This window comes from Humulus lupulus, chromosome 2 (genome assembly GCF_963169125.1).
Source record: "Humulus lupulus chromosome 2, drHumLupu1.1, whole genome shotgun sequence".
NCBI classification, from domain to species: domain Eukaryota; kingdom Viridiplantae; phylum Streptophyta; class Magnoliopsida; order Rosales; family Cannabaceae; genus Humulus; species Humulus lupulus.
The window spans coordinates 211,751,479-211,767,489 of record NC_084794.1 but is presented as its reverse complement, the minus strand read 5'-3'; positions in this window follow the sequence as shown (position 1 = coordinate 211,767,489).

Below are 16,011 nucleotides of genomic sequence, written 5' to 3'. Positions count from 1 at the left end.
AAAGTAAAGGAATGAGCCTAATGCCCGGCAAGGAAAATCTACTAGAAACATAAAACATACACATAAACTATATCATAAACATATACTATAAACATATGACATATACTACTACAATGGTCATTATACTACTTGGGGCTTGTAAACTAAACAAGCCATATGCCCAAAAGATTGGTGGGGTCTTGCTAGCTAAGTAAGTCATATGCCCATAATTTATTAGGGCTTGTTAGCTATACAAGTCATATGCCCAAGGCTATAAACATACTATATATATTACATAACATAACATCACATAAGATAACATATAAAAATATCATATAACATAAGCATAACATATCATATAAACATACAAGGTCTATCCTATTTTCCTTACCAATACTGGGATTTGAGAACAAGGACGGGATTTGTATCACTCCTAAAAACCAACAATGAGAAGGTGAGTATTTCTAAAAGAAGGTGATGAAAAGAAATGAATTTAACCCACCGAGAAGAAGAGCTTACCAAAAGGAAACCTTAAGTTTAAAGAACTTAAATACCTAACCATGAATGGAAAAACAATGAGTTAGGATCTGAATGGAGAAAAACTATATGAAACTAATGAAACATACAGAAATGAACTAGGAATAAGAATACCTTTGAATGCACTAGTACCGAACTACATCTTGATATCGAAAAACACACTATTAACCTTACTTCCCAAGTGTTTTTAAAGCTTAAAATGATAAAGCTTATAACCCAACCCAAGTGTTTATCACTCTAAAGTAAACCTAGCAGCTTGAAGGCACAGCTTGAAGAGTGAGAGAAATGACTGGGTACTAGGTCCTATTTATAGAGTTTCAAGGAGGGTAAAGATCTTCTTTTAGCTTGAATAAAAATAATGAATATTAATTGAAAAACATTTGAATATTCGTTCAACAGAGGCTTAAGACTCAGTCAAAAGGTTCAGAGGCTTATCAAGAGGTTAAGGAATAAAATGAGCTCGGTTTCAAAATTGTTTGAAAATCTTGCCCTAGGGTCGATATATCGCCTGGGCCTATATCCCGAGGCTCAACGATGCATTTGTGCGAAGTTACGTGTTTTTCGTATTCCCCGTGTGGCAATATATCGCCCCTAGAGCTGCGATATATCGGCATACGCTGAAATATTATACACGTAATTGCACTTTTTCACCCTATTTTGAATTGGGTAAATAGCTTTGACTGAGTCATATAACGATTTCAAAGCTGCTGGTAGATTCTGGGGTTTTCAAATATTTCTCTTGTAAAACTATTCATCAAAATTGCTTAATTTCTCAATAAACATGCACCCGACAAGTGTCATGATCTTATTGGTTCTATCTAAACCTTATAATATAATAAATAACATCTTTATAATCAGCTATATTAATCAAACCTTATGTTATAATAATATTCTTAAACTATAGGTTAAACTTATAAAATCTATAAGTGTTGCTATGAGTGTTCAACTAAGTCCCGGCTTGAACCAAAATCCACAGTAATAAACATACTACTAGCTATTACTACTACTACTACTGCTATCTAACTAGCTAAGTAAAATTCTTGGACTCTACAGCTGCAGACTTGGTGCCAACGTATGTGATAAGGAAGGAGAGGTTTGTTCGAGGGCTAAATGTTATGATAGCTCGGGATGTTAACATTACTTGAGTACCTGGAGTGATGACTTATGCTCGGTAGTGGAGAAGGCCCTTACTGTTGAGGGCGTTGAGAACAAGATCTGACGCGAGAACGCGGCGAGAAGGGACATTAGGAGGGTGGGACCTCCCTTTATTGGAGCTGGTAGGGGCGGAGGCCCTAGTGACCAGAACAGGAAAACCCCAGATACCATTACAGTTCTAGGCCCAGATAAGAGGCATTGGGATACACAGGTGGGTTGCCAAGGTGGCAATGAGAGTTAGAGGACTTATACAGAATGTGCTAGATGTAGGAGACGTCATATGGGAGAGTGTCGAGCGAAGGCCTGCTTCTTATGTGGCATAGTTGGGCACCTCACGAAAGATTGCCCAAGGGCGAAAAAGGAAGAACTAAAGAAGGCAGACAGATTGGCTCCGACTCAAGTGTTCGCATTGACACAATCAAAGGTTTAGGCTCGACCCTCAGTAGTGACAGGTCAGCTTTCTAGTGCTGGCACTTCTTATTCTATTTTGATTGATTTTGGGGCTACACATTCCTTTGTATCTAGTAGGGTGATCGATAGGTTGTGCAGGCAATGGGAATACTATGCAATGGGTTTTGGAACCTTGTTGTCTACTGGGGAGTTAGTGGTTTCCAAAAAATGGGCCAGGTCGTTATCGGTGGTAGTGGATGGTAGAGAATTGTCAGTTTACCTGATAGAGTTGGTTATGACAGACTTTGATATGATCTTGGGTATGAACTGGTTAGCCAAGTATGGGGCGACAATAGATTGCAAGAAGAAGATGGTAACCTTTGAGCCTGAGGGTGAGAATCCCTTTGTATTCGTCGGCACTGTGCATGGACCTTGTACAGAGCTAGAGACCTGTTGCAGGGGGGATGCATACGATTCCTAGCTAGTGTGGTGGATACCACTCAGGTCGTGCCAGTGGGACCAGGACAGACAAGATTAGTTTGTGAGCTTCTGGATGTGTTTCCAGAGGATCTACCAGGTTACCTCCGCACATGGAGATAGAGTTTGTGATTAAATTAGCACCAGGGACAAAGCCAGTGTTTAGGGAACCTTATAGGATGACTCTGGTAGAGCTGAAGGAACTAAAGGTTCAATTATAGGAGTTACTAGACTTGGGTTTTATCAGGCCCAGGTTTCTCGCCATAAGACGCACCAGTTCTCTTCTTGAGAAGAAAGATGGTACTCATAGGATGTGTATTGATTATAGAGAACTGAACAAGTTGACTATCAAGAACAGGTATTCTCTGCCAAGGATTGATGATCTATTTGATAAATTATATGGTAAGATAATATTCTCCAAAATAGATCTTCGATTTGGTTATCACTAGCTGATGATCGGGGATGAGGATATATCAAAGACAATTTTTGCACCAGGTATAGGCATTACGAGTTTTTGGTGATTTCGTTTGGACTGACTAATGCCCCAACAACATCTTATGGATCTAATGAACATGGTGTTCAAAGAACACTTGGATCAGTTTGTGATCGTATTTATCGATGATATATTGGTATACTCCCAGTCAGAGATAGAGCACGAGCAACACCTTAGATTGATACTACAAAGGTTAAGAGAACACAAGCTGTATGCGAAATTCAATAAGTGCAAGTTCTGGTTGCCACATGTGACTTTCTTAGGTCACATAGTTAGTAATGATGGAATTATGGTGGATCCAGCGAAGATTGAGGCAGTCAAAGATTGGCCAAGGCCGAAGAATGCTTAAAAGATCAGAAGTTTCTTGGGATTGGCAGGTTATTATAGATGCTTTGTGGAAGGGTTTTCCAAGATTGTGTCACCGCTAACAGAGTAGACACATAAGAATAAGAGGTTCATATGGTCAGACAGGTGTGAGGATAGTTTCCAGAGACTAAAGAACAGTTTGATCACTGCTCTAGTTCTGAGTCTTCCTACAAATCAGGACAAGTTTGTGGTTTATTGTGATGCCTCGAGGCAGGGCCTAGGTTGTGTCCTTATGAAGACAGGAAAGGTGATTATATATGCATCACGTCAGCTGAAGGAGTATGAGCAGAGGTACCCCACACATGATCTGGAACTTGCAGTAGTGGTTTTTGCACCGAAGGTGTGGCGACACTACTTATATGGTGAGAAGTGTGAGATATACACAGATCATAATGTTATATTATTTTGTAATATAATATAATATAATGTAATATTATATTATATTATAATATAATGTTTTAGATTAAATAAATGTGACAAAGAGTGTCACATATTGTAACATATAATGGAGAGTTACAATATTTAGATATATGAGATATATCCAAATAATGTAACATATTTGGTGTTACAAATTTGTAACTTCCAAATATTACCCTTTATTGTGTAAATTTGGTGTTACACAATATTGAAATGAATTTCATAAAGCCATATGTGAAATGGCTGTTACAGATATGATTTTAACCCCAATAATGTGTTTTGGGGGTTACAAAATCATTTGGGAGGGTTTGGAACCGTTTGGAAAAACAACACATTTTTAAGTGCTGAAAATGGTCAGTGGCCGCGGCCTGTGGGACAGAGAGTAGTGGCCGCGGCCACAGGCCAAAACTGACCATTTTTTTTCTTCAGTTTTTTCAATCTTTGTTGAACGGCTCAAAAAACCCAAATAACTCCCAAATCTCATTTTTAATTCCATATTAATCCAATTAAACATTGGTAACAGCCATGGGGATTGGTGGAATTTGAAATTCAAAGGGTGTCTCCAAACTCTATAAATAGGAGCCTATACCTCACTTGAAAGACACAACATTTCTATCCATTAGAGCACTTGGCTAGAAACACCTTAAGGCTTGATAATTCCATAAATCATTTCCAATATCTGAGAGAGATCCCTTAGTGCTTGAGTTAGGGGGAAATAAGTTTTTGGACAAAGGTTTTAAACTTTGTTCAAGTTGGTGATCCCCAACCCTCTTCACTTAGGTTGTGTAAGTGAGAGTTTACTTGTATTTCTGTTCTTCATTTTATTCTATTGTTTTTCTTCTTATTCTCTTGTTCTATTTACTTGTATATTTTGTTTAAGAGTTGTAATCTTTTCTTTTGTTTCAAACACCTTTATTTTACTTGTAATCTTTTGCTTAGAGTTGTATTCTCACTGCTCTCTTCTTCTTCTTCATCATCTTCTTCCTTTTCTTTGTTTATTTGTAATTTTCAATTACAGAGTTGTAACTTTATTTAATCAATCAATATTTATTTGTAATATTATTGCATAGAGTTGTAATATTCTTACCTTTTTCCATTGAGGCAATCTAATTTTTCCTAACATTCAAAAGCTTACCCTTGTTTGTTTCAATGGAAGGTGAGACCATCAAAATCATGAATCAAGACCTAGTGAGGTTGGATAGGTTTGATGGGTCCAATTTCACTAGATGGAAAGACAATGTGAGATTCCTTTTGACCACTCTCAAAATTGCCTACATTCTAGAATCCACTCTAGAACCTCTCCCAACACCATCCGACAAGGACACCCCCGAGGAGGTGGAGAAAAGAAGGAAGAGGGAGGAGGACAATCTCCTTTGTAAGGGTCATATCCTCAATGCCCTTTCTGATAGGCTCTATGACCTCTACACCGAGTCCAAATCGGTCAAGGAGATATGTGATGCACTTGAGATAAGTTCAAGGCGGAAGAGGAAGGTACCAAAAAGTTTTTGATATCTCAATACTTTTATTTAAAAAAATTTGGTGATAAACCTATTCTTCCTCAAATTCATGAATTGCAAATAATTGTTAACAAACTAAAAGTTTTAAAGATTGAGCTTCCCGAGGCATTTCAAGTTGGTGCTATAGTGGCTAAATTACCACCAACTTGGAAGAGCTATAGGAAAAGAATCCTTCATAAAAATAAGGATTATTCTTTGGAGGAAATCCAAAAGCATATTCGAATGGAAGAGGAATCAATATGTAGAGATAAACTTGTGGATGGGTCTAATGGAGAGACTTCCGAAGAAAATGCAGTGTCACAACCAAAACATCCCAAAAACAAAGGGAAAAGGGTAGCGAGAAACCTTTGGGTCCAAAAACCAACTCAAGAAAGTTTAAGGGCGAGAAAGGTCATTGCTTTGTGTGTGGGAAAAAGGGTCACTATGCTAGAGAGTGTAGGCATAGAAAAGACCAACAAGGACCTAAGGTGAACGCAACTCAAGAGGAAAACATAGTTGCTACCCTTAGTGAGGTGAATGCGGTCCAAGACAAGGTGAAAGGGTGGTGGTATGATACATGTGCCACCGTCCATGTCACCTATGACAAATCATTGTTCAAGACCTTTGAAGATTCAAAGGGCAACCATGCGATTCAAATGGGCAATGAGGGCAAATCCAAGGTACTTGGCAAAGGTACCATTGAAGTCTTTTTCACCTCCGACAAGAAAGTTACATTAGTGAATGTACTTTATGTTCCTAAAATGAGTAGAAACTTGGTAAGTGGTGATTTTCTTGGCAAGCCCGGCATTAAAGCTGTTTTTGAGTCCGATAAACTTATACTTATCAAATCAAAAGTATTTTTGGGAAAAGGGTACTCTTGTGAGGGTATGGTTAAATTGTGCACCAATGATGTAACTTTCAATGTTATCAATAAAAATGCTAATTCCGCCTATATTGTTGAGTATGATTCTTTATTTTTGTGGTATCTTAGACTATCGCATATAGGTTTTTCAACCATGAAAAGAGTAGTTAAATGTGGTATGTTTGCATGCAATATTAAAAACTATGGTAAATGTGAAACATGTGTTAAGGAAAAAATGATTAAGAAACCATTTCCTAGTGTAGAAAGATCATCTAATTTACTAGATTTAATCCATAGTGATCTTTGTGAATTAAATGGTGCTTTAACTAGAGGTGGTAAAAGTTATTTTCTTACTTTTATAGATAATTTTAGTAGATATACCTATGTGTTTCTTTTAAAGCATAAAGATGAAACTTTTGATGCTTTTAAATTGTATAAATTAGAAGTTGAAAATCAACTAAATAAAAAGATTAAGGTGCTAAGAAGTGATAGAGGAGGAGAGCACTTCTCTAATGAATTCAATACATTTTGTAAAGAAAATAGTATAATTCATGAGTGCACTGCACCTTATACACCACAACACAATGGTGTTGCCAAAAGGAAAAATAAGACTTATATAGAGATGATAAATTCTATGTTGGTGTTTTCTAAGTTGAATTTCAACTTATGGGGTGAAGCGCTTTTAACTGCTTGTCACATTCTTAATCGAATACTGATGAAGAAAAATGAGATATCTCCATATGAGTTATGGAAAGGAAGAAATCCCAACATAGGGTACTTCAAAGTGTGGAGGTGTCTTGTATATTGCAAGAAAAACGAACCTAATAGAACAAAGTTAGGTTCAAGAGCCATAAAGTGTGCTTTTGTTTGTTATGCCAACAATTGTAAAGCTTATAGGCTATTAGACTTAGAGTTTAATGTTGTGATTGAATCTAGAGAAGTTGAATTTTTTGAGAATATGTTATGTGACAACAATTGTCAAGCTTCAACATCTCTAAAGGAGAATTTGTTATATGAGAACAATTCTCAAGCTTCTACATCCAAAGTTGATTCTCAAGAGGAGAATTCTCAAAAGGATGTAAAGCAACCCTTTGAACCCAGAAGAAGTCAAAGGCTTAAAGATCATAAAAGTCTAGTAGTGGATGAGATAGATTCTCAACGAATTTCATTCTACATGGTAGAAGGAAATAGAGAGGAAGTTTAGGAAAATTCCTATTGTACTTTTCGTTGAGTATGATCCTAAGACTTATAGAGAAGCTATGCAATCGAGAGATAGTGCATATTGGAAAAAGAAGCCATCAATGATGAGATGGATTCCATTCTCTCCAATAACACTTGGGAATTGGTAGACCTCCCACTGGGGTCTAAGCCAATTGGGTTTAAGTGGGTATTTAGGAGAAAATACCACACTGACGGCACTATCCAAACTTTTAAAGGAAGATTAGTAGCTAAAGGGATTAGGCAAAAAGAAGATATCGATTATATCGATACCTATGCGCCTGTTGCAAGAACAACTTCTATAAGAATTTTGTTCGCTTTAGCTTCTATACACAACTTGTATGTTCATCAAATGGATGTCAAAACGACATTTCTTAATGGTGACCTTAATGAGGAGGTCTATATGGAACAACCCCAAGGGTTTGTCCTACCAAAATATGAACATAAGGTATGTAGACTTGTAAAATCCTAATATGGATTGAAACAAGCTCCTAAGCAATGGCATGAGAAATTTGATCAAACCATCATGTCTAATGGGTTTAGACATAACAATGGAAACAAGTGTTTGTATTCCAAAACTTGTAAGGGATATGTGATCATTGTTTGCTTATATGTGGATGACATGCTTATTCTAAGTAATAGCATGAAAGGGATAGAAGAAACGAAGAGGTTTCTATCATCAACCTATAAGATGAAAGATCTTGGAGAAGTTGACATCATACTTGGTATCAAAGTAAGGAAACATAGTGGGGGTTTTGCGTTAGGGCAAGCCCACTATGTTGAGAAAGTATTGAACACATTTAACCATCTCAAGGTTAAAGATGCCAATACTCCATTTGATCATAGTGTAAAACTAGAGAAGAATGAAGGAAGAGCAGTGGCTCAATTGGAGTACGCTAGTGCTATAGGGAGTCTAATGTACGCTGCCCAATGTACTAGACCTGATATAGCATTTGCGATAAGTAAACTTAGTAGGTTTACAAGTAATCCTAGTAGGTTTACAAGTAATCCAAGTGTGGATCACTAGAAGGCAATTGGAAGAGTCCTAGGTTATCTCAAGAAAAACAAAGGACTAAGCCTTCACTACTCCAAATTTCCTTCAATTTTAGAAGGATATACAGATGCAAGTTGGATATCCAATCTTGGGGACAACTTGTCCACAACTGGTTGGGTATTTACACTTGGTGGAGGTGCAATTTCTTGGGGTTCTAAGAAACAAACCTGTATATCTCATTCCACTATGGAAGCATAGTTCATAGCTCTAGCTACTACCGGCAAAGAAGCCGAATGGTTAAGGGATCTGTTGATAGAGATTCCCCTAATCAAAGAGAATGTATCTACTATATCGATACATTGTGATAGCCAAGCGACATTGGCTAGAGCATGCAACGGAGTGTATAATGGGAAGTCTAGACATATTAGTCTAAGACATGGATATGTAAGAGAATTGATTCAAAGAGGAGTCATCTCAATATCCTATGTGAGAATAGGTGAAAATCTGGCAGATCCTTTCACTAAGCCACTAATGAGGGATTTAGTGGATGCATCATCTCGAGGGATGGGACTTAAACTCCCTAAAGAGATTCACGATTGATGGTAACCTATCTTAACACTAGTTATTCAACCAGCGTTAGGTTCAATAGGTAACAACAAGTCAATCAAGTGAATATTAGTTGTACTCAAAACAAGTCCCATCTGAGGTATTGAGTACTTGTGTGTTACCAAGTTGAGGGTTAAAACTGAAAGGTTTTTTTTAATAGAATTCAGTCTTGTGAAGACAAGTATTTTTGGTAACAAAATACTGTAAGAATTCTACCTATATGGACCTAGGGGTGGTGCTGCCTCTCATGAGAATTGGGAATATTCTCAAGAACGTCCATGAATGAAAAGTGCACATGGCCATTAACGGTGAAAAGCGAGACATAGAGGTCTTAAGTGAACATCGCAAATGTGTGTGTTATCACAGATTTGTTATTATGAAAAGATGGTTCAATGCCTAGTGCAACCAAATTTTCGACAAATTTTGTGATAATTACACTATAGTAAAGTTGAAGTTGAAAAACACTTTGCTTTATGCACTAATGCAATGACTCCTATAAGAGAGAGTTCTTATTTAATCAAGTGGGGGATATGTTATATTTTAAAATATAATGATTGATTAAATAAGTGTTACAATAGATACCTATTTAATCTAGTGGGGGAATGTTATATTATTTTATAATATAATGTAATATTATATTATATTATAATATAATGTTTTAGATTAAATAAATGTGACAAAGAGTGTCAAATATTGTAACATATAATAGAGAGTTACAATATTTAGATATATGAGATATATCCAAATAATGTAACATATTTGGTGTTACAAATTTGTAACTTCCAAATATTACCCTTTATTGTGTAAATTTAGTGTTACACAATATTGAAATGAATTTCATAAAGTCATATGTGAAATGGCTGTTAGAGATATGATTTTAACCCCAATAATGTGTTTTGGGGGTTACAAAATCATTTGGGAGGGTTTGGAACCGTTTGGAAAAACAACACATTTTTAAGTGCTAAAAATGGTCAGTAGCGCGGCCACTGAATGTTGGTGGCCGCGGTTTGTGGGATAGAGAGTAGTGGCTGCGGCCACTAATGTCTCTGGCCGCGGCCACATGCCAAAACTGACCATTAATTCCATATTAATCCAATTAAACATTGGTAACAGCCATGGGGATTGGTGGAATTTGAAATTCAAAGGGTGTCTCCAAACTCTATAAATAGGAGCCTATAACTCACTTGAAAGACACAACATTTCTATCCATTAGAGCACTTGGCTAGAAACACCTTGAGGCTTGATAATTCCATAACGCATTTCCCATATCTGAGAGAGATCCCTTAGTGCTTGAGTTAGGGGGAAATAAGCTTTTGGACAAAGGTTTTAAACCTTGTTCAAGTTGGTGATCCTCAATCCTCTTCACTTAGGTTGTATAAGTGAGAGTTTACTTGTATTTCTGTTCTTCATTTTATTCTATTGTTTTTCTTCTTATTCTCTTGTTCTATTTACTTGTATATTTTGTTTAAGAGTTGTAATCTTTTCTTTTGTTTCAAACACCTTTATTTTACTTGTAATCTTTTGCTTAGAGTTGTATTCTCACTATTCTCTTCTTCTTCTTCTTCTTCTTCTTCATCTTCTTCCTTTTCTTTGTTTATTTATAATTTTCAGTTATAGAGTTGTAACTTTATTTAATCAATCAATATTTATTTGTAATATTATTGCATAGAGTTGTAATATTCTTACCTTTTTCCATTGAAGTAATCTAATTTTTCCTAACACACAAGAGTTTAAAATACTTCTTCACCCAAAAGGATTTGAACATGAGCCAAAGACGTTGGTAAAGGATAATGATTGTGAAATACTCTATCACCCAAGAAAGGCCAATGTAGTAGTAGATGCCTTAAGTCAGAAGGGTCTGGGACAGTTGTATAGTGCCAGGCAGATATCCAGAGTGTTGGCTGACGATATGACTAGAGTAGGAATTGAGCTAGTGGTGGACCAGTGTAATGTCCCACGTCACTATGGTTGCTTCTTGGAATGACGACTGGCCTTACAAACCAGCACAAGTCTTTCCAGCGGGCTTTGTCCTTACTCGCACGCTTCTTGGGAAAACTTCTCAGGAGGTCACCCATCATCAGATTGCTCCAGGACAAGAACGCTTAACTTTGGAGTTATCAAGTGATGGGCTACTGAAAAGAAGATGCATCTTGTTGGCATAGCTAGTACCCATCAATCCATTTAAGCCATCTTCCACTGTGTAGTCTCATACCTACATAGTCTTAGAATCATCACACTACCTTCCCTCGGCGATGTGGGATTGCACATCCTTACCCAGTCTTTCCCCCTACGGATCACGGGATACTAACTGTCACAATCACCCTCCTTTAGGGGTCTGACGTCCTCGTCGGCCACACTTCCAGCTGGGTCAAGGCTTTGATACCATTTGTAACATCCCACGTCACTATAGTTGCTTCCTAGAAAGACGACTGGCCCTACAAACCACATGAGTCTTTCCAGCGTGCTTTGTCCTCACTCGCACGCTTCCTGGGAAAACTTTCTAGGAGGTCACCCATCATCAGATTTCTCCAGGTGAAGCACGCTTAACTTAGGAGTTCTCAAGTGATGGGCTACCAAAAAGAAGATGCATCTTGTTGGCATAGTTAGTACCCATCAATCCATTTAAGCCATATTCCACTGTGTAGTCTCATACCTACATAGTCTTAGAATCATCACGCTACCTTCCCCAAGCGATGTGGGATTGTAGAGCCTTACCCAGTCTTTCCCCCCATGGATCATGGGATACTGACTGTCACAGCCAGTTAGCCAACATTACCATGTAGTCTACTCTTTTGGAGCGGATTAAGGAGAAGTAGTTAAGTGACCCACAATTGGGAAATATCAGAGGGGACGTCCTAGCTGGAGTAGCTAAGGACTACCCAGTATCAGACACCAGCTTATTGATATACAAGGATCAAATTTGCATTCTGATGGACATTGGGATCAAATGGGAGATTCTAGATGAATACCAGGATCTGAAAGTTTTGTATTGGTGGTCTGGGATGAAAAGGGACGTGACTGAGTACGCAGCAAGTTGCCTGACCTATCAGTAGGTTAAGACAGAGCATCAGAGACCAGCCTCTGGATATCCCAGAGTGGAAGTGGGAGGACATCACGATGGATTTTATGGTAGGATTGCCGAGGACAATGGGTCGAAACGATTCAGTTTGGGTCATCGTGGATCGGTATACGAAATGAGCTCACTTTCTGCCAGTGAGGAAGAATTACACAATTGACGAGTATGCAGATCTCTATGTGAGAGAGATAGTTCACCTTCATGGGACTCCGAGGTCTATCGTGTCTGATAGGGACCTTATCTTTACTTCCATGTTTTGGGGAAGTTTATAGAGAGCGATGGGTACACAACTGAAGTGTAGTACAACTAATCATCCTAAGACTGATGGTCAGTCTGAGAGGACCATCCATATACTAGAAGACATGCTGAGAGTATGTGTATTGAACTTTGAGAGGTCATGGAGTAAATATTTGACTCTGATAGAATTTTCCTATAATAACAACTACTTGTCGACTATTAGGGTGGCACCTTATGAGAGGCTGTATGATAGGAAGTGTAGATTGCCCAATCACTAGGATTAGATGGGTGAGAGGAAATATTTGGGTCCTGATGCAGTTCAGAGGACCATTGAGGCTATTGAAATGATTAGAGCTCAGATGTTCACGTCTTAGAGTAGACAAAAGAGTTATTTAGACCCAAAGCAGAGGAACGTGTAGTTCCAGGTGGGAGACTATGTCTTCCTTAGGGTTTCACCACTGAGAAGGGTGAGGAGATTTGGGAAGAAGGGTAAGCTTAGCCCTAGGTTTGTTGGACCATTTGAGATCCTGGGAAGGATCGGTCAGATGGCCTACAGGTTGGCCTTACCTCTGCATTGTCTAGTGTGCACAACACATTTCATATTTCCATGCTGAGGAAGTATGTATCAGATGGGACTCATGTGTTGAGTTACGACAATCTGCAACTGGAGACAGATTTGTCCTACAAGGAACAACCTGTTCAAATTTTAGACAGGAAGGACAAGGTCTTAAGGAACAAGACTATAGCTTTAGTTAAGGTATTATGGAGGAACATCAAGGTCGAGGAAACGACTTGGGAGCTGGAGGCAGATATGCAGAATTAGTATCCCGAGCTATTCAGATAAAATTTCGAGGACAAAATTTCTATAAGGAGAGGATAGTTGTAACGTCCCAAATTTCCTAATAAGGCTTAGGGCCTTGATTAGGGGGCCAGGATGGTCAATTATGGAACAATTATGTGTTTATGTGATATATATGTGTGTCATTATATGATTATGTGAGTTATATTATAATATGACTAGATATGCATGTTTAGGTGTATTAAATATGCATGTGGGCCCGTTTCTTATTAGAAAAAGCAATTTTCATAATTTGGCCCATTATGGGTATATTTGGAATATATGTGCATATATGTTGTTGACCCACGATTAGGCCAACTGACACGGAGTCAAAATATGATTGAAATAGACGAATGTAAAGAGAATAACGTAATGACAAAAGTAAAGAAAACACTGTGATTTATAGTGGTTCGGCCCCAGGATCTGGTAATGACCTACGTCCACTTAGAATGATATTGATATATAATCAAAAGTATGATCAGAGAACTTGGGTTCAATGAGTTTCAACACTTCTGACAAACAATACAAGTTTGCTAAGAGAAATTCTATAATTCCTATGATTCAGAAGCCAAAAGTCCCTCCCCTTGAGCTATATCTTGCTATTTATAGGCTCATGGAGGGTTACCAAATATTGTTACAGATATTACTCCCTGAATAATCGGATATCCAGAAGATTGCATGAGATAAATTCAGGATTCACAAAGATCTTCCATAATTGTTTCCTTGGCTGCGGAACCACCGACCAGACTGGTCGTGGGTAAGATAGGCTGGTTCTTCTTTTGCTGTGCATACTAGTCGATACTCTAGCAGACGCCTTCCAGGTATCAGCCACGTGTCAAGAGAATTATCTGCCACGTCACAAATGCTAATTTATTGGATAACATTTGCCCCCCAAAGTTTATTTACTACGAACAGTAAATAAACTTTGAACGAGCGACTCTTCGGTAACCCCTCCTGACGTGTCAGAACCCTTCGTGTGTTTTTGAAAAAAGCAACCCACTTCTGTCCAATCATGACTTTTCGGTTCCCCAGAAACGACTTCGACGGCCATCACGTTTCCCCATACTTCGAAAAGGGAAAAATAATGATTACATCTTTCTAGTATCAGAGACAAACTTATATAAGATCAGCAGAGCCATCTCTTTTCTTTTCACACACGCCATTATTCTGCCAAGAACCTAAAAAACCAAAGCTTTAAACTTCTCCGGCGAACGTTCTCTTGCGTCTTTCACGACTCAGACGGTGGGCTCCTTAATCTCTAAAGACCTCTCTTCCACCTTCACGACCACTATTCTTGGTGAGTTCCTGAAACCCCATTCTTCTAATTTCTCGTGGTGCATGTTTTTCATGGCGTACTGTTTAAGTCTCTCGGCTTCTGGTTTTAGGTGTTTGTAGACAGAATGTTTTGTAGGCAGAGTAGGTTTACGAGTTAGTTTGAAACCCAAGATCATGCTTTTTAGGACGTAAAACTGAAGTAACATTTCGATTTTTAAGCTAGTTGAAAAAATAATTTTTCCCGCCCTAAGGGGAGTTGAAAAAGCTTTTCAGAAAAACTTTTCACTTTCACCCTTTAATCCGTTTTTCGAACTGTTTGCATAGAAAGATTTAGTTTCTTGTTAGAATGCTGTTGTATAAAGGCTTAACTTTTATACTCGACCAGCGTTATTCTAAAGAACCTTCTGAAGTTCTATAACCTCACCTCCCCATTCTTCTGTTTGCAGATTTTAATGCCAGATTTGTGGGGAGGTGAGAGACCCATCGACGACGACCTTCTCGCCCAGCTGCTCGAGGGAGAAGAACAACCAGTTGATCGTATCCATCAGATACCTTTCTCGTGATCCTCTTTCAGAACACATCCTTCCCCTCCAATGGCCCGCTCCAAATCTTCTGGCAAGAAAAGGCCCGAGTCTGAAAGTAACACTACTCCCCCTGCCTAGCCTGATTCGCAGGCTAGGGCTCCCTCGACCAGTGGTCGAGAAGATCTTGTTCCTGACCCTAATATCCAAACTAGGGCTCGCCCTCGTCATCGCAATCCGCCTGATGTTGAGTGGTATACTCCTCCAGCCAGTTCAGTGACCATCCGAATGGTTGCTAACTGCTTCAGGAAATTCCCCCTCACAGGGGTAACCATTACACGTCCCACCGCGGACCAGAGGGCTAACCATCCAGGAGGGGCGAACAGCGCCTGTTCCCGGTATCACATTGAGGTGGGAGCTTATCTCCCTCTTCATCCTTTCTTTGTGGGGGTGGCCAATTATTTCGGCGTCGCTCCCCCCCAACGGATATAGGATGCTGGCCACACTCTATGTTATGTACAAACTTAACAAATGGCCAGAACCTTCACCCCACGAGGTCAACTATCTTTTTGACCTCAAGTCCAACCCTCAGCACAACGGGACGGGCTTTTTCCACTTCTGCCACCAGGAAACCGGCTGGACGTTCTTGAGTGGTACAACCCATATATCAAACGTGGGGCATTACAACAAGGAGTACTTCTTTACTCCGGACATAACCAGTGACAACTTGGCCTTTGCGAGAGGAGGTACAAACTTGTCTTTGCCTTGGTTGACACTTTAACATGGAGTATTTCCTTTTATTTTCTCTCAAACTTGATCTGTTTTTCAGGCCCTTGGTTACGTCCGACCCCAACACCAAGCATGGTGTCGAGGTCTAATACTCTGGCCAGGATGTCTGAAGCAGTAAAATGTGTCAAGACCCTGACACTTGAAAAGAACTTAAGGTCGTCTGGCCTCCTAGCTCCTCGACATGAAAATAGAGGGCCCTTGGTGGGCGATGCCACTGCCGAGGGGGTTCCTGAGCAGCAACCTCCTGTGCCTCCTCCTAGGAGGAGGCCAACAAGAGTTACGATC